The sequence below is a fragment of the Pelobates fuscus genome, chromosome 6, assembly GCF_036172605.1.
Source record: "Pelobates fuscus isolate aPelFus1 chromosome 6, aPelFus1.pri, whole genome shotgun sequence".
Classification (NCBI taxonomy): domain Eukaryota; kingdom Metazoa; phylum Chordata; class Amphibia; order Anura; family Pelobatidae; genus Pelobates; species Pelobates fuscus.
In genome coordinates, this window is record NC_086322.1 from 250,601,513 (window position 1) to 250,621,700 (window position 20,188).

The 20,188-nt window shown below is 43.8% G+C and overlaps 1 protein-coding gene across 3 annotated transcripts in view; it reads left to right on the top strand.

The window, feature by feature from the left end:
* Positions 1-20,188, top strand: part of IFI35 (interferon induced protein 35) — a 135,152-nt gene that overhangs the window by 93,877 nt on the left and 21,087 nt on the right. The gene's annotated exons all lie outside the window — the stretch shown is intronic.

A 20,188-nucleotide genomic window follows, 5' to 3' on the forward strand; every position in this document is an offset into this window, starting at 1 on the left:
GCTATAAATCACAATGGGGGGGGACCTATTGTCCACCCCCCGCCCCCACCCCTGTGCGGTGGGTGGGGGCCCTAAATAAGGATAAGGGGGGGACCTACTGTCCTCCCCCCAGCCCCCACCCTTGAGCGGTGGGTGGGGGCCCTAAAAAACAATAAGGGGGGGGACCTACTGTCCTCCCCCCACCCCTGAGCGGTGGGTGGGGGCCCTATATAAGAATGGTGGGGGGGACCTACTGTCCTCCCCCCCCCTGGCCCCCACCCCTGAGCTCTGGGTGGGGGCCCTAAAAAACAATAAGGGGTGGGACCTATTGTCCCCACCCCTGAGCGGTGGGTGGGGGCCCTAAAAAACAATAAGGGGGGGACCTACTGTCCTCCCCCTCAGCCCCCACCTCTGAGCGGTGGGTGGGGACCCTATATAAGAATGGTGGGGGGGGGACCTACTGTCCTCCCCTCCCCCCCCGGCCCCCACCCCTGAGTGGGGAGGACCTATTGTCAGGGGCGTATTAGCCGCGAGGCAAACAAGGCATTTGCCTTGGGCGGCATTTTCCAGGGGGCGGCAAAAAAGCCGCCCCCAAACGCCCAGGGCAAATGCCTTGTTAGCCTTGCGGCTAACTGACATGCCGTCCGGGCGGGCGGGTGGTCTGCTGGGCGGCGCTGGCGGGCGGCCGGCGAGGGAGCACTTCCTCTGAGCTGTCTGCTCAGCTCCCTCGCGCGCCGCACAGTGAGGCTGGGAGCCGGAATATGACGTCATATTCCGGCTCCGCCTCCCAGCCTCACTGTGCGGCGCGCGAGGGAGCTGAGCAGACAGCTCAGAGGAAGTGCTCCCTCGCCGGCCGCCCGCCCGCCAGCGCCGCCCAGCAGCCACTGGACCACCAGGGAGAAATAGGACCCCCCCCCACCTGCATTCCCAAAGGTAAGGAGGCTGGGGGGTAAATAAAAAAAAAACAGTGTTAAATATGTGAGTGAGTATGTGTGTATGTCTGTGTGTGTGTGTTAGTGTGTGTGTGTGTATGTCTGTTAGTGTGTGTGTGCGTGTCTGTCTGTCTGTTAGTGTGTGTGTGTGTGTGTCTGTCTTAGTGTGTGTGTGTCTGTCTTAGTGTGTGTGTGTCTGTCTGTTAGTGTGTGTGAATGTCTGTTAGTGTGTGTGTGTTAGTGTGTATGTCTGTTAGTGTGTGTGTGTGTGTCTGTCTGTTAGTGTGTGTGTGAATGTGTTAGTGTGTGTGAATGTCTGTTAGTGTGTCTGTGTATGTCTGTTAGTGTGTGTGTGTGTGTGAATGTCTGTTATTGTGTCTGTGTGTGTCTGTGTATGTCTGTTATTGTGTCTGTGTGTGTCTGTGTATGTCTGTTAGTGTGTGTGTGTATGTCTGTTAGTGTGTGTGTATGTATGTCTGTTAGTGTGTGTCTGTTAGTGCGTGTGTGTGTGTATCTGCTAGTGAGTGTGTGTCTGTTAGAGAGTGTGTCTGTAAGTGTGTGTGTGTTTCTGTTAGCGAGTGTGTGTTTCTGTTAGCTAGTGTATGCGTATCTGTAAGTGAATGTGTGTGTGTGTATTTAGAAGGCGGGGGGGGGAAGGGTTGGATGGGGGTGGCGCAGGCGGGAGGGGGGCGCCTGAGTTTTGTCCTGCCTAGGGCAGCACAAAACCAGGATACACCACTGCCTATTGTCCACCCCCCGCCCCCACCCGCTGCGCAGGCCCTAAAAAACAATTCGAACTTTCCCACGCTGTGTAAAATGACACAGAGCACTGTGATTGGTTAGATTTCAAGCCCACCAATCAGAGTGCTCTTTGTCATTTTACACAGCGTGGGAAAGTTCGGATTGTTTTTTAGGGCCTGCGCAGCGGGTGGGGGCGGGGGGTGGACAATAGGTACCCCCCTTATTGTTTTTTAGGGCCCCCACCCACCACTCAGGGCACTGTGATTGGATGGATTACTAAATTGTTATTTAGTAGGTTATTTATTAAACAGTGAGCAGCCACAGGTTGCTCACTGTTTAGTGGACATGCCCCTACTCGCGGTATAGCAAGTAGGGGCATTCGGGAGATTTTAATCTCCCTTATGCTTTTATGGGGGTCATATTGACCCCCATAGAGTGAGAGGGGACCTGGGGGGCTTATGAAGTGGCGGGGAGCACTGCTCCCTGACACTTCTATCTTTACATATTACAAGGAGGGAGTTGCGTGCCGGTAGCTCCTTCCTTGTAACAAACTGAACGAACACTGATGTTAGTTTGTTTGTCTGATTTTTCTATTCATTCATTCATTCAAAGTATTTAGAAAACTGGGCAGACTAGATGGGCCGAATGGTTCTTATCTGCCGTCACATTCTATGTTTCTATGTTTCTGTCTGATGAATAAATGAATAGATGAAATTCCCGTTCGCATGTCCAGGTGTTTCACTGGGCATGTGCGGGAATCTCACGGTCTGTCTAGTGTGGGCAGATGACGTGTCCCACAGGGACTTCACCTACCCACACAAAGATGGCGGCGCCCTGAATATAGATCGAGGCAGAAAATAAAGATTAAAAAATAGGTAATATGGGGAGATTACGGGCATTTGGGGGTGACTAGGGGGTCAGTTAGATGTAGTGGAGGCGGGATGGGGATTAAAAAAAAACGGGATTTGGCCATGACAGTGCCGCTTTAAAAGGACACTCCACTGCCCAAATAAAAAAAATGAAAGTCACTGCTAAATATACCCCCGACAAAAACATGTATGCATTTAACTGTGCATTTTTTAATTGGTTGATACAGTTCTACAATTATGCCACTGTTAATATAGCTTGGTTGCTTCAGCTATGTGTTACTTCTAAGTGTGTGGTTGGAGATATTCTGGAGAGGTTTACAGAAGCTTCAACTGTCTAAGAGTTGTGCCAAGAGGTTTCTTTTTTACTGTTACAGGTAAGATTCATCTGTAGGAAAAGGTTACTGATTGCACAAGTAGCTAACTAATCAAATCAAATGCCTTATAATTACCAACAAATTATAAGGCATTTGATTAGTTAGCTACTTGCTACTGATTGCTGTTTAAATTAGCTATTGTTTGCAAATAAGCAGAGGCCTGCCCAGGTGTTAAACATTCCTAGTGGGTGGTGATTTTAGGAGTTATATAAGGGTTGTTGTCATTACTTTGGCTAATATAGCTTGGTTGCTTCATCTAAGTGTTGCTTCTAAGTGTGTGCTTGGAGATATTCTGGAGAGTGTTGCTTCTAAGTGTGTGCTTGGAGATATTCTGGAGAGTGTTGCTTCTAAGTGTGTGCTTGGAGATATTCTGGAGATATTCTGGAGATATTCTGGAGATATTCTGGAGATATTCTGGAGGTAATCTGAGGTAATCAGGAGGATAAATAAAAAGTTAAGATTAGTTTGATTAAAATTATTTACCTCATTGGAATGGCAGACTTAGTCCAGTGTAATAGTTTCTATGCATTTGTTTCATGTCCAACTTTTTGGAGGTTTGGTTGTTGTCTAATCTGTAGGCAGTTATCTATCTTGCGGCAGGAGATTGTATTTTTGAAGTCTGAGATTTGTAAATTATCTGGTAAACAAACTCAGGCTGGAAATGCTGCAAAGCCACTGCCACAGAGACATACTAGGAATGGCAGATGGATCACTGTAGGCTCTGGTAGACTTAGAGTTGTGGATAAAAGGCATATTTCACAGTCTGTTGCTCTACATAATTCATTTTCTGCACTTTCAGAGTGTAATGGTGTTACAGAGACAGGCACTGAGGGTAGTGGTGTTGTGGAGAGAGGCACTGAGGGTAGTGGTGTTGTGGAGAGAGGCACTGAGGGTAGTGGTGTTGTGGAGAGAGGCACTGAGGCTAGTGGTGTTGTGGAGAGAGGCACTGAGGCTAGTGGTGTTGTGGAGAGAGGCATTGAGGCTAGTGGTGTTGTGGAGAGAGGCATTGAGGCTAGTGGTGTTGTGGAGAGAGGCATTGAGACTAGTGGTGTTGTGGAGAGAGGCATTGAGGCTATTGGTGTTGTGGAGAGAGGCATTGAGGCTATTGGTGTTGTGGAGAGAGGCATTGAGGCTATTGGTGTTGTGGAGAGAGGCATTGAGGCTATTGGTGTTGTGGAGAGAGGCATTGAGGCTATTGGTGTTGTGGAGAGAGGCATTGAGGCTATTGGTGTTGTGGAGAGAGGCATTGAGGCTATTGGTGTTGTGGAGAGAGGCACCGAGGCTAGAGGTGTTGTGGAGAGAGGCACTGAGGCTATGGTGAGGCCTAATAGAAAGCAGTTGTTGTTGGGGGATTCCATCATAAGAGGTGTGGAGATGGACAATGGTGGTCTTGTGAGGTGTCTTCCCGGAGCTACTGCTCACAGAGACAGGAAACGTATCTGTAATATTGTTAAGCGAGCAAAGCAGGAAGGGGAATTGGATGTACTTGTCCATCTAGGGACAAATGACTTGGCTTGCAATGAGGTTTCAGAGGTTAAGGAAGTTTTTAATGTTTTTGCCAATGATATACGGCAGGTTGCTTCCACACTGTCATTCTCTGAAGTTCTGCCTGTGCATAACACTCAGAACGACAGGCGGATGCGTATTAGGGACTTTAACTTGTGGCTTGGTGAATGGTGTAGGGAACAAGGATTTGGCTTTATTTCTCATGGTAGCTCTGTTTGGAATGGAAATAAACTGTACAAAAAAGATGGTTTGCCTAAGATAGCTCATTATGTTTGGGACATAGGATAGTAGGGGGGTAATTTGCACTATGTTACTACGGGCGGGGGGGTGATGGGGGGGGGAGGCGAGTTGTGCCTCAGGGGCCCTGGCTACTCATACAAGCACCAGCCCACCTACTGTGCGGACAGGGGGTGATGTGGGAACCCCGACTACCCAAACACGTGGCAATAAGCCACCAGCATAGGGGGACGCCCGCAGGCCTGCTAGCCAAACTAGAGCAGGGAGCGGCCTGGATGCCCGCCCTGCGGGGGGCAGCCTGGTCACCTCTGCCTAACCGCAGCCATCGGACAGCGATGTCTTACGGGCATGATATGGGAGACCCAGCACAAACATACACGCACAAAAAAAAAAAGAAAAACTAGGAATAAATAAATAACCATATGATTGTAAAAATGTATATTGATATATTTAAAAAAAAAAAAAAAAAAAAAACAACTACAAGCACCAACCACCTACGAACTCTATACTAAAACCCTAGAAGGAAAATGAAAGGCCCTATGCCTACCCCAGTCCTACCCTGCCCACCAACTACAGCATGTGAACCCTACTATCTAAGGTTGTATTTGTTCTAAATGGGAGCCTCGTTAGGGTGCTAGGCGGCTGAGCCTCCACCCCGCCTGAGGCGAATCCCTCGGCGCGGTGGATGCACACCCCCATAGCTCCTGGCGACTGGTAAGACCCGGAATTGTTATATTATTATTTTGTTACAGTATCGTATTTATACACTGTTATACCGACCCACCACTTGGGGGGTTGTATTTTAGAACTGTGAACGGTAAACACGCAGATCAATACTAAATTGAATTTTGCTTTCTCTAAGGTAGCAGACCACCTATCGTCTACTACCCCTTCTCCTCATCTTCTCTTTTCTTCCTACCACTCTCTTGCTTTCCTCTCTCTCCCCCCCCCCACCTTCTCCCCCTCGGAGGAGCTACAACACCTGAAAGGACACAGATAACACGGACGCAGACGGACGAGCCTCGGACCTACAGTAAGCGACAAGGCACAGAGTGAGTACACCTTTACGACGCACACTGACAAAAAAATGGACCTCAAACTGACCTCACTGAACGTTAACGGACTTAACGCCCCTAACAAACGCAGGTTACTTCTCAGGGAGCTACGCAGACAACAAGCAGACATTGCATTCATACAGGAATCCCACATACCGCGCTCAGCTAAAACGCAGCTAACAAACCATATTTTCACGAAAGCATACACCTCCAGAGCTCCTTATAAAAAAAACGGAGTGGAGATCCTCATACATAAAAGGTGCCCCATTCAAATCACGGGCACACACACTGACACTGAAGGCCGGTACGTGGTACTCACAGGCACGCTGCACGCTAATACGTATCACCTAATAAATGTATACGCCCCAAACACCCCCACCCCGCAGTTCTGGACGAACCTAACCAACCTGATTAGGGACCTCCCCAGGGGGATACTCATCCTGGGAGGCGACCTCAATGCCACACCCTGTCCCGCTTCTGACCGTAGTGGAGGCACACGCCTCCCCCGTTCGCATAACAGGGGAGCGCAAGATAAACTCCTACACCAGTTTATCCAGAGCACAGGCCTGCTGGATCCATGGAGACTCCAGCACCCTGGTGAACGGGATTACACGTTCTTTTCCGCGGCACATACCACTTACTCACGTATAGACCTGTTCCTTACAAACAAACTCGGCATGCATTGGCTTAAGACCACCGAGATTAACCCCATATCGTGGTCTGATCATGCAGACATTGCTCTTACTCTAAAAACCCCAAGCAACCACACCCCCTGGAAGTGGAGACTAAACGCCTCCCTCCTCAGGGATCCACACATCAAAGAGGACCTCCTCAAAGAAATAGACCTCTACTTCCAAACCAACGACACCCCTGATATATCCCCAACCACCCTCTGGGCGGCCCATAAAACAGTAATCCGGGGTCTCCTTATAAAGATAGCGACACGACAAAAACAAAAAAAACACGAGAGGTTAGTAGACCTGCAAAATCAACTACGCAAGCTAGAAGCACAACACAAGCAAACAGCCACCCCGGCCACGACTAGCGCATTGACAAACACAAGAAGATCCCTCAGAGAACTCATGATAGATGACGTTGCTAAAGACCTCCTCAGGACTAAAAGACTTTTCTATGAAAAGTCTAACAAAATGGATACCCTCCTTGCGAGAGCCCTTAGACCCAGAGCTGCCAACACCTTAATAACAGCTATAAGAAACAAACATGGACAGGTCCTCACAACCCCTAAAGAGATAAATGAGGAATTCACAAACTATTTCGAGTCCGTGTATAACCACTCCCCCACACTAGCAGGAGATAATGCAACATACGCAGCAACGGTGTCCTCCTTCCTGGATGAAACCCAGCTCCCACAGATAGGGGCCGACCTAGTGGCACCCCTGGGAGAGCCCATAGATGCAGAAGAGGTAGAAAGACCAATCGCAGGGCTAAAGGGGAACAAAGCCCCGGGCCCCGATGGCTTTGACGGCACCTACTACAGGGCCTTCAAGGACGAATTAACACCCTACTTAACAAAAATGTACACACAGTGGACTGGGGGGGGCTGCCCCCAACCCAGACATGGCGACCGCGAATATACCACTCCTCCCCAAGCCAGGGAGGGATGCCACGCAAGTCACCAACTATCGCCCCATCTCTCTCATAAACTATGACGTGAAAGTCTATGCCAAGGTACTTGCAAATAGATTAAACCCCCTCCTTACCACATGCATACACGCTGATCAAGTGGGCTTCGTCCCCACCAGACAGCTCTATGAAAACACGAGAAGGGCCACTGACCTCATGTGGTGGGCCGGGAGGACTCGAACGCCTTCTCTGATCCTCTCTCTGGATGCGGAGAAGGCGTTCGACAAAATCCAGTGGCACTACATGTTCGCGGTCTTGCGTAAGCTACAACTACCAGACCTTTTTATAACGGCTGTGAAGGCCCTGTACTCCAACACCAGAGTGCAAACGCTTATCCAAGGCGCTGAAGCACGCCCATTTACTTTGACGAACGGAACACGCCAGGGTTGTCCCCTCTCGCCCCTTCTATTTATAATAGCCCTTGAACCACTACTACAACGCATCAGAGCCCACCCCCACATAACGGGCATGACTATAGCGCAGACAGACTTTGTGGTCTCTGCTTACGCAGATGATATATTGCTCACCCTCACCGACCCAACACGCTCAGTACCTAACCTCATCACCCTACTGGAAGAGTACCGACTGGTCTCTGGCTATAAGATCAATCTGGACAAGTCGGTGGGCATGCCACTGGGGTTGACAGAGACGGAAGTGACTTGGCTGCAACGAGCCACGAACCTACACATCAGCCCCCGACCAATCAAGTACCTAGGTGTACAACTAACCGCCGACCCCAAAGACCTCTACGCGGAAAACCATCAGAGACTCATGACCACCCTAATAAAAGACCTTGATAAATGGCACGAAAAACCCATCTCTTGGATAGGGAGACTCCATAGCGTTAAGATGAACCTTCTCCCTCGCCTCCTGTTCCTTTTCCAAGCACTACCAGTCAAAGTAACTAAGGGAGATCTCAAAACACTACAAACATCCATAGACAACTTTATCTGGGCGCACAAGAGGCACAGGATAGCCAGACAGACATTGTATACTCCAAAGAGCAAGGGGGGACTGGGGCTCCCGAACCTCTACCTCTACTACCTTTCAGCACAGCTTGCACAAATCATCGAATGGCATTCACCACCAGATGCCCATAGATGGGTCGACTTAGAGACCCTGCTCATGAGCTCCGACCTCCCGCAGTTCTGGATCTGGGTGCCACGACCCGACAGGCCAGAACTTCGAACGAGGTGCCCGGCCATCCTGAACTCAATCAGGATCTGGGACTTAACAGCACATAAATATGCCCTAACACACCAAGTGTCGCCACTAACCCCATACCTCCGTAATAAAGCATTCCCGCCAGGACTAGTGGCGAGGGATTTCCGCAACATTGAAAATACGGACATACAGCGTTATCACCAACTATATCAGGGGAATCACATCAAAACATTTGACAACCTCAAAGCATTGGCCCCACTAACCACGAAAGACTTCTTTCGTTATATGCAACTGCGTGACTTTGCGGGACAACCGCAAATACGCACAGCAGCTCAGGCCAAATTTACCTTCTACGAAACATTGTTCACAACCGGGGGACCACGTACCGGCCTCATCACCCTCCTCTACACACAGTTAAGCGCACCAACAAAAAACACACAGACACCCACATATGTGGCACACTGGGAGGCAGATCTACAACAACCCCTTGAGTGCGGGGAATGGCAGGACGTGTGGGAGGCGGCAGCAAAGGCATCCATTTGCGTCCTACACCAGGAACAATGCTACAAAACCCTGATGAGGTGGTACACCACCCCAGTCAAACTCTGCAGAATGGGTAAAACAACCACAGACACATGTTGGAGGGGATGCGGGGACAAGGGGACATACTTCCACATGTGGTGCCCAAAAGCGAGCGCCTTCTGGAGCGAGATAGCCAAGCTACAAACAGAAGTACTACACAAACACATACAACCGGACCCCGGTGCATTCTTAATCGCAAAACCACTAGATGCTCTGACACACAGGGAACAAAAACTATTCAATAAAATAAACTTAGCTGCCAGACGAGCCATGGCACAGACGTGGTTGCACGCCGACTTACCCCCAATGGACAGAGTTACTAGCAACATAAAAGAAGCACATATCATGGACAAACTCACAGCTCAACTCAGAGACACGTACCCCTCCTTTATCAAAACGTGGGAACCCTGGGAAGACTATACCGACCATTAGACGACATAACACCGACTCGCACACACATGCAAGAACATTGCGCGCATTTACAGACAAATAGCTCAGGCTCCAACTGCAAAGTGTAAGTCTGTCCCGCTCCTCCCCCCTAAGCTTCTCCCCACCCCCACCTCTCTTTCTTTCTCTCTCCTTGTTTTTCACTACCTCATACTGCATCTCACCTCTACTAAAATAAAGGAAAACTCATGCACTCAAGCACTCAAACCCAAGCACTCTCGATCGTGGCATTAGTACTTAAAGTACAAACTACGGATAGGGAACGACACTAATACGCAACGTTGAGATACAATGGCCAGGTACTGGCAAAAGCACCACCAACAGCAACCAGAAGAACTGAAGGTGTATATCGTGTGGGGTGCCCCTGGCGGGTGTCGGGGTGGGAACGAGTGGCCGGCTGTGTGTGGCCGTCTTGGCGGCTGTGCAGGGCCATCTTTGGTGTCTCTGTGTGGCCGCCTGGATGTCCGCGCATGGGGGCTGTGGCTCTGGTACACAAAAGCACTGATGCCTGTATATAACCACTGTGAAGGCTTTCTGTAACCACCATACTGAATGTAAATAGACAGCTTACAATGAACATGTGTCCATCTTGGCATCCCTGTGTGGCCGCCCCTCTGTATATGTGTAACAGATATGTAAAATGTGCATGGCTAACCCGACATCTTTCCTAGACCTTCTCAGAGACTAAGCAAAATCGATTGAATATGTTTCCCTATGTATATATTACCATGAGTAATGTGCTCACTTTTGTACCCAGTTTGTGCATGACCTGACAAATAAAGAATAAAAAAAAAAAAAAGAAGATGGTTTGCATCTTTCCCAAAAGGGAACAAATGTTCTCAGTGAGCAGTTCAGAGGTTTTGCTAGGATGTATTTAAACTAGGAGGGGGGGGGGGGGGGGGCAAAAGGGTGGTAAAACATCAATCCAATTGTCCCCCAAAACAAGGACAGAAGGTGCCTGTAGCAAGTGTGTTAAAAAATGATAGGCTTAGAGTCATGTCTACAAATGCTCGCAGTTTAGGGAATAAGATACATGAACTTGTGGCAATAATGGCAACTGATAATGTAGATTTAGTCGCTGTTACTGAGACATGGTATAATGAGAAAAATGACAGGGTACTCTTTATATAGAAAAGACAGGGAAGGCAGGAAATTGGGAGGGGTGGCCCTGTATGTGAAGGATAGCATAAAATAAAAGTTAGCGAGGCGAACATCGAGTCCGTTTGGGTTACGTTAGAATTTGTTAATCACACAGTAACTCGTGTAGGTGTGATTTATAGGCCCCCCAGGACAAGTTGAAGAGTTATAAAATCTACTAGTTGAGGAAATAGCTAAAATGACAATGAAGGGGGAAGCTATCATCATGGGTGACTTTAATCTTCCTGATGTGAATTGGAAAACAAAAATAGCTGCTTGTGCCAGGAGCACACATATTCTAAACTCCCTACTGGGATTGTCTCTAAAACAAGTCGTTGAGGAGCCAACTCGTAAAGCGGCCATACTAGATTTAGTGTTAACAAATGGAGATTTGGTATCCGATATTCCTGTAGGTGAAAGTTTAGGATCCAGTGATCATCAGTCAGTGTGGTTTAATATAAGAACAGTGACTGAGTCACACCACACAAAAACAAAGTTTTAGACTTTAGAAAAACATACTTTTCTAAAATTAGAATATGTGTAAAGGAGTCATTATCAGACTGGAGCAATTTAAATGGAGTCCAAGAGAAATGGGATTATTTAAAAGTTACTGAAGGCAACAGAAAATTGCATTAGGCTTGTCAGTAAAAGCAAAAAATTCAAGAAACCACTGTGGTACTCCGCAGATGTGGCCAAAACAGAAAAAAACTAAAAGTTAGCATTTAGTAATTATAAGAAAACCCAGAGTGAGGAAGACAGAATGATCTATAAGATTAGGCAGAAAGAGGCTAAGCAAGTTATAAGAGCTTCCAAATCACACACAGAAGAGAAAATAGCACAGTCAGTAAAAAAGGGGGACAAAACTTTATTTAGATACATAAATGAGAAAAGAAAAGTAAAATAAGGATTAGTTAGATTAAAAACAAAAGAAGGGAGGTATGTAGAAGAGGATAAAGGTCTAGCTGACTGCCTCAATGAATATTTTTGTTCGGTATTTACAGATGAAAATGAAGGAAAGGGACCTCAGTTAAGAAAAAGGATAAATTAGTCATTTATTACACGTGAGTTTACAGAGGAAGAGGTTCTAGTTCAACTGTCAAAAGTAAAGACAAATAAGTCAATGGCACCTGATGGAATACACCCAAAGCTATTAAAAGAGCTTTACTAGCAAAATACTAGCAAAACCATTAACAGATTTATTTAACCAATCATTGATAACAGGAGTAGTCCCAGAAGATTGGAAGTTAGCGAATGTTGTGCCCATTCACAAGAAAGGTAATAGGGAGGGGTTGGGCAACTATAGGCCAGTAAGCCTTACTTCAGTAGTGGGGAAAGTGATGGAAACCATGTTAAAGGATAGGATTGTTGAAAATCTAAAAACACATGGATTTCAAGATCGGAGACAACATGGATTTACTTCAGGGAGATCATGCCAAACTAATCATTTTGATTTTTTTGTTGGGTAACTAAAATTATAGATCAGGGTTGTGCAGTAGACATTGCTTACCTAGATTTCAGTAAGGCTTTTGACACTGTTGCACATAGAAGGCTTATCAATAAACTGCAATATTTACGTTTGGATTCCAATATTGTTGAATGGGTAACGCAGTGGCTAAGTGACAGGCAACAGAGGGTTGTAGTCAATGGAGTATATTCGAAGCTTGGGCTTGTCACCAGTGGGGTACCTCAGGGATCTGTACTTGGACCCATTCTCTTTAATATTTTTGTTAGTGATATTGCAGAAGGTCTTGATGGTAAGGTATGTCTTTTTGCTGATGATACTAAGATATGTAACAGGGTTGATGTTCCAGGAGGGATAAGCCAAATGACAAATGATTTAGGTAAACTAGAAATATGGTCAGAGTTGTGGCAACTGACATTTAATGTGGATAAGTGCACGATAATGCATCTTGGACATAAAAACCCAAGGGCAGAGTACAGAATATTTGATAGAGTCCTAACCTCAACATCTGAGGAAAGGGATTTAGGGGTGATTATTTCTGATGACTTAAAGGTAGACAGACAATGTAATAGAGCAGCAGGAAATGCTAGCAGAATGCTTGGTTGTATAGGGAGAGGTATTAACAGTAGAAAGAGGGAAGTGCTCATGCCATTGTACAGAACACTGGTGAGATCTCACTTGGAGTATTGTACGCAGTACTGGAGATCGTATCTTCAGAAGGATATTGATACTTTAGAGAGAGTTCAGAGAAGGGCTACTTAACTGGTTCATGGATTGCAGGATAAAACTTACCAGGAAAGGTTAAAGGATCTTAACATGTATAGCTTGGAGGAAAGACGAGACAGGGGGGATATGATAGAAACATTTAAATACATAAAGGGAATCAACACAGTAAAGGAGGAGACTATATTTAAAAGAAGAAAAAAATACCACAACAAGAGGGCATTGTCTTAAATTAGAGGGGCAAAGGTTTAAAATTAATGTCAGGAAGTATTACTTTACTGAGAGGGTAGTGGATGCATGGAATAGCATTCCAGCTGAAGTGGTAAAAGGTTAACACACTAAAGGAGTTTAAGCATGCGTGGGATAGGCATAAGGCTATCCTAACTATAAGATAAGGCCAGGGACTAATGAAAGTATTTAGAAAATTGGGCAGACTAGATGGGCCGAATGGTTCTTAGCTGCCGTCACATTCTATGTTTCTATGTAAGTTTATTTATTTTATTTTTTTTTCTCTTAAAGAAAAAAATACATCACCCAAGATCCCAAATTCCCCAATGAGGAGGGGGAAAGGTAGAGCCCGTTAGAGCATTTCTTTCGTCCTAAAACATATTGTTTAACCCCTTCAGGACGGAAGTCAATAGTACACGTTCTGATCAAAACAAAACGTAAACAAAAACTGGAATTTGCGCTATATGTCTGTTCAACCGTAATTCACCGCTGTCACATTAAGTGCACCCACACTTATTATATATCATTTTGTTCAGGAGAAACAGGGCTTTAATTTATCATTAACTATTCATATATGGAACATAATTTATTATGAATACAATTTAAAAACATTTGAGAAAATAAGATTTTTTTTTACATTTGTATTTCCGTCTGATATTTTAGCTGTGGATGTCATAATACTGTTAGGTTTTACTGCACAAAAAATGCACATATTTGTAATCAGCGATGTCTCATGAGTACAACAGTACCCCCCATTAACATGTTTTATGGTGTTTTGGAAAGTTACAGGGTTAAATATAGAATGTTCTATTTTCAAATTGAAATTTGCCAGATTAGTAATGTTACCTTTGAGACGGTATGGTAGCCCAGGAATGAGAATTACCCCCATAATGGCATACCATTTGAAAAAGTAGACAAGCCAAGGTATTGAAAGTGGGGTATGTTTAGTCATTTTTAGTAGCCACTTAGCCACAAACACTGGCCAAAGTTAGCTTTCATATTTGTTTTTGTGTGAAAAAAGCAAAAAACGAATATTTGGCCAGTGTTTGTGACTAAGTGGCTACTAAGAAAGACTGGACATACCCCACTTGCAATACCTCGAGTTGTCTACTTTTGCAAATGGTATGCCATCATGGGGGTAATTCTCATTCCTGGGCTACCATACGCTCTCAAAGGCAACATAACCAATCTGGCAAATTTCAATGTCAAAAAAATGAAATGCAAGCCTTATATGTGACTCTCTAACTTTCCAAAACACCATAAAACCTGTACATGGGGGGTACTGTTATTCTCGGAAGACTTCACTAAACACAAATATTAGTGTTTTAAAACAGTAAAAGATATTACAACAATAATATAGTCCATAAAAGTGCCGTTCGTTTGTAAAAAATGCAAAAAAACGTAACTTTTACTTAAAATATCATCGTTGTAATACAATTTACCAGTTTGAAACATAATATTTGAGTTCAGCGAAGTCTCCCAAGTAAAACAGTACCCCCTATGTACAGGTTTTATGGTGTCTTGGAGAGTTACAGGGTCAAATATAGTGCTTGCGAATTAAATTCTCTGCACTTTCTCCCTGTGTTGTCAGGCATGTCAATCAAATTTTAATTAATCAAATCACATAATTATGTTAAAAGATTATTTAAATATACACGTAGAATTTTAATATATATGCATTTATAGGTATTTAAATTCTATGTGTATACTAATGTAATTATATGTATTTATCAATATATATATATATATATATTTTTTTTTTTTTATTTATTTGCGGTTATTTGTATTTTATATATATATATATATGATTTTATTTATTATTGTAATTATACGTGTATATATATATATATATATATATATCCAACGATAAAGTGGAGCACTCAAAAGGTCTTTTAAAAATAGTGAATTTATTGGTACAAAAAAAGTTTTATAATCAAAAAGATTATCCCCAAAATTATCCCCAAAATAAAATAAAAATAAAAACAATCAGTGTAAAAAAATATATAATATGTGTATATATATATACATGTATTATATCTATATATACCTATATATAATATATGTATATGTATCATATATATAATGTCATAGTAAGTGTATTTTTATATTTATATATACGTATATTAATATAAAAATACACTTATATTTAAATTACACACAAATATATACAATATATATAATAACTATATATATGGTATATATATATTATTATAAAATACAAATAATATGTTAATAAAAATAAATAACAAAAAATAAAAATAATTTTTAATAATTAAAAAAAATTATATATATATATGCAATTTTATTCTAACAGTATTTTGATATTGATATATATATATTTATATCAAAATACACTTAGAATGTAATGATATATAAATAAATAAATAAAAATAATACGAAATATACATATGTCCACATACATAATTACATAAATAATTTCATAAATATACACGTAGACGTCAAATATATAAATATGTATATATATTAAAATTATACGTGCATATTTATGTAATATTTTTACCTAATTAAGTAATTTTAATGATTGCAATTCGAGGGACCTGCCTGCCAACCCAGGCCGAAAGTCCAGAGAATTTAATTTGCTAGCACTGTGTTTAACCCTGTAACTTTCTATGACACCCTAAATCCTGTACATGGGGGTACTGTTTTACTCGGGAGACTTCGCTGAACACAAATATTAGTGTTTCAAAACAGTAAAACATATCACAGCGATGATATTGTCAGTGAAAGTGAAGTTTTTTGCATTTTTCACACACAAACAGCACTTTCACTGAGGATATTATTGCTGTGATACATTTTACTGTTCTGATACACTAATATTTGTGTTCAGCGAAGTCTCCCGAGTATAACAGTACCCCACATGTAGACGTTTTATAGTGTTTGTGAAAGTTACAGGGTCAAATATAAGGCTTGATTTTACTTTCTTTTTTTTTTATTGAAATTTGTCAGATTGGTTAGGTTGCCTTTGAGAGCGTATGGTAGCCAAGGAATGAGAATTAGCCCCATGATGGCATACCATTTGCAAAAGAAGACAACCCAAGGTATTGCAAATGGGGTATGTTCAGCCTTTTTTAGTAGCCACCTAGTCACAAACACTGGCCAAAGTTAGCGTTTTTTTTTGTTTTTTCATTCTTTATTTTTGTAGTGCATAAGCATATAACATTTGCATATGAGGTACCCCAAAGGCAATCCTCTAGCATACTACTAACAGTTGAACATAGAGGTACAAGTTAGAGCAAGCACAATTTTATATATAAGGATAGAAGCAGAGTAGCTTTACTTTGTTTAGGCATTTGCATAACATAGCAGAGTGGTTCCGCGTAACTTTTTTAGACAGGTGATTATTTTGCTGTGTTAAGAGTTAATTAGGCTATGAGTTGGTTACCACTGGGGTCACATTCTAACAAGGTTCATTTTGTAACACAGTTAACAAGACGGAACAGTAGCTTTAGATAAGGGGTAAAGGGATAAAACGAGTAGTAGGTGTAGGCACAACGCATGGGCTATGGTCACACTTATGCTTATAAAAGTAAACAATTTGTAAGGAGATATCTATGCTGAACGTGCATACAGTGGTGGCTGTGCTCAAGGCTAGACATATATGGCTGTGTGAGTTTACCAAAAGCTTACATTTACCCTCATCACAAAGCAACTATATGTTTAGTGGCACATCTTATAATATAGAGCATCATAAAATTCGTAGTGTGAAACAGGCTAGGTTAGAAGATGATCTGTAAGTTCATATGCGTTTGCGTTCCGAAAGTACATGAGATAGTGCCATTGGGTCTTTGGTTGCCTCCTCTGGGGCTTGGGTATCAGTTGGTTTCTGGTAGTCCCTTGGGGTAGCAGGCGGTCGGCGGCAGGTATGCAGGCTGTTTCTTTTGCTGAGGCTCTTCACCCTACCCCCCGTCTGGGTACCACCTGGGAGTAGCTGTTGGGTCCTCCAGAGGGTGTTCTGCTGCGCCTACTGTACATGGTACCGAGTGGCGTCCTGCTCTCTCTGGGCTCCGTGGTTTCTTCTGCCTGGTAACAGTCAGAGGTGGCGGCACATTGGGGGCGGTGAGGTTGCTCCCTGTAGCCTCGGGCCTGCATATGGGCCGACATCTCCGGTCCATGGACCCGGGAACCTTGATGGGCCGGGACCCCCCTGGAACGTGAGTGGCGGGGGGCTCTGGTGGTGTACCGCCGCCTGCGGCGGGGCGCCCTCCATCGGTGTGGACGATGTCTTGGGGTTACACCCCTTATGGCCCTCAGCCCGGGTAGGCCTGTAGGAGGTGTCTGTATGCGGGTGTTGGGGGCATCCTTCATCCCCCGACTCTCACCCCCCTGTACGTCCACCGGTGTTTGAGGTGGCGATCTGGCTCTGTGGTTGTCAAGAGCTTCCCAGAAGTGCTGGAGGTGCTCATCGAGCCTCTGCAGGAATCGCTCTATGGGGCACCGATAGTTGTTGTCAGGCTGTTGCTCAATGCGGTTTGGTTGTTTGCCTTGGGTCCATTGTCGGCCCTGCACCTTAGTGGCATTGTCATCCGCCATCTTGTGGGGTGCGTTGTTCGCCGGTCGGGCGTTTGGCGCTTGGAATAGGGGCAGGTCCGTTCAGTGGGGACCGGGTTAACCCCCACCGGTTTTGGTACAAGCTGGGGCGGACCGGGATCTCCCCCACTGGTCCGGGGGGGGGAGCAGGGCTGTGTTGTACGTTTGGGAGGGCACTAGGTCGCGCAGAGCGGGGGACCGGCTGCCTCACCCGTCTGGCGATACTACTAGGCCTCACTCCCGTCGGACGCTCCGTGCACCCACGGGCGGCAGACCCGGGGCACCTCGTCTGGCTTCTGGGGTAAGTCGATTCAGTCTCCTTGTGTTTCTGTGTATTCTGGCTGGCTGGAGTGCTTTTAATTGGTCTCGATTAGCAAATTGAGCTCGGAGCTCCCACGATGCACGTCCAGCCGCCATGAAGCCCAGGCCCCGCCCCCCGCGTTTTTTGCTTTTTTAACACACAAACAAATATAAATGCTAACTTTGGCCAGTGTTTGTGACTAGGTGGCTACTAAAAAAAGACTGGACATACCCCATTTTGAATACCCTGGGTTGTCTACTTTAAAAAAATATGTACATGTTAGGTGTGTTTCGGGCATTTATGACAGATAACGGTGTTACAATGTCACTATTGATACATTTAAAATATATATATATTGAAACAGCAATTTCCTACTTGTATTTATAGGCCTATAACTTGCAAAAAAAAGCAATAAAGCATGTAAACACTGGGTGTTTTTAAACTCGGGACAAAATTTTTAATCTATTTAGCAGTTTTTTTCATTAGCTTTTGTAGATAAGTAAAAGATTTTTCAAGTAAAAGTCCAAAAACATGTTTTTTTTTAACATTTTTCACCATATTTTTTTTATTTTATTTTTAATACAATATATTACATAATACAAATAATGGTATGTAAAGAAAGCCCTTCTCGTCGTGAAAAAAACCAATATATAACTTGTATGGGAACCGTAAATGAGAGAGCAGAAAATTACAGCTAAACACAAACACCACAAAAGTGTTAAAACTGCTCTGGTCCTTAACGTACAAACATCGCAAAAACAGGACGGTCCTTAAGGGGTTAAGTAAAAATGTGGCTTGTTTTCATTTTGATTTACAAGCACATGTGTTGTTGTTTTTTTTTTTTTTGCCAACTTAAGCCTATAAGCATTCCATTACTGAGTTAACCTTTTAAAATGTCATGAGTCTGTAATATATACTACCAGACAACTAAAATGTGTAAGTATACATTAAATAATGACAATTGTAGATTATGCTAGCGCAGTGTACCTATAATCTTAATTTTATTAAGGACAGGAGGCGAGTATTTTGCATAATCTTTCTTTACTAAAACTCCAGCAGCACAGGTTTAACAATAAAGTTTAGTGAAAAAAACATTGCCATAGGGTATAAAAGGCCCTTCCTCTTGCATCATTTCCTCTTTCTTTGGTGCGAGATAATCATAAACATATCCTGCTATTACAATAAATAATGATAACGACGAAGAATCAGACTGTAAATGATCCAAATCCCGACTGGAAGATTGTCGTAGTGTGTGAAGACGATCCCATGTATTGATCCATGAAGAAGAATCAAACTGAAAAGAAACAAAAGACGTGAAAGGGATTTGGAAATGAACTGTTTGTTCTCATTATTATTATTATTAGCATAATCAATATTACTGTTTATAAAACGCCAGTTTATTCCGTAGTACTTTACGTAAAAGGAATTTATCAGATGAGACAAGAATATTTTAACCGAAATAGGTAGCTATGATCGAGACATTAATATAGTCAAATTGTATGTATTAGGAAATCATAACAGATAGCAGTCGTAATTTCAAGATGTGATATGAAATAAACCACGTAATAAAGAGATAACCACACCCCCTGAATTCAAATCTTTTATTGAAGTACAACCCAAGGAATGATAATTAGGGAGGGAAAAAGCAGGGTGGGAAAATACTCGCCTCCTGTCCTTAATAAAATTAAGATTATAGGTACACTGCGCTAGCATAATCTACAATTTTATAACAGGACAGGGGGCTTCATATTTTGCATTTTTAACGCTATGGAACAACACAGGATGTGTGAAGAGTCCGAGGAAGTAGAACACCCTGAAATTCTCTTCTCGTGACCCGGCCAATGAACATCGGCAAAGGAAGATGTGTCGTGAATGTCTAAGACGCATCCATGACCCAAATGACCGATAACCAATCGATCACCGCAACCATATGAGCAATGGTCAACGTGCCCACTCGGTAAGGTGGTGGCCATAACTGGTGTGAAAGGTATAGTATACAAAGGGAGAGAGAGGCTGTCTCGATTGTGAGATTCCTCGAGGGTTAGTTGGAGTGAGTATCCAAATCCATAGGACAAACCCGTAGGAATAGAGAGAACCACAACTAAGACCCATAACCGAGTGTATTCCGATACTGGCTCTGGAGCGTAAGACGCCTCGCAGCATACGAAAAGTCCTGTCGTGGAACATGAGCCGCCAAAGTCTCCGATGGTATCTTGTGGGTTGTCCGTAAAATGGGAGACCGTGGAAGGGCAGTGGATA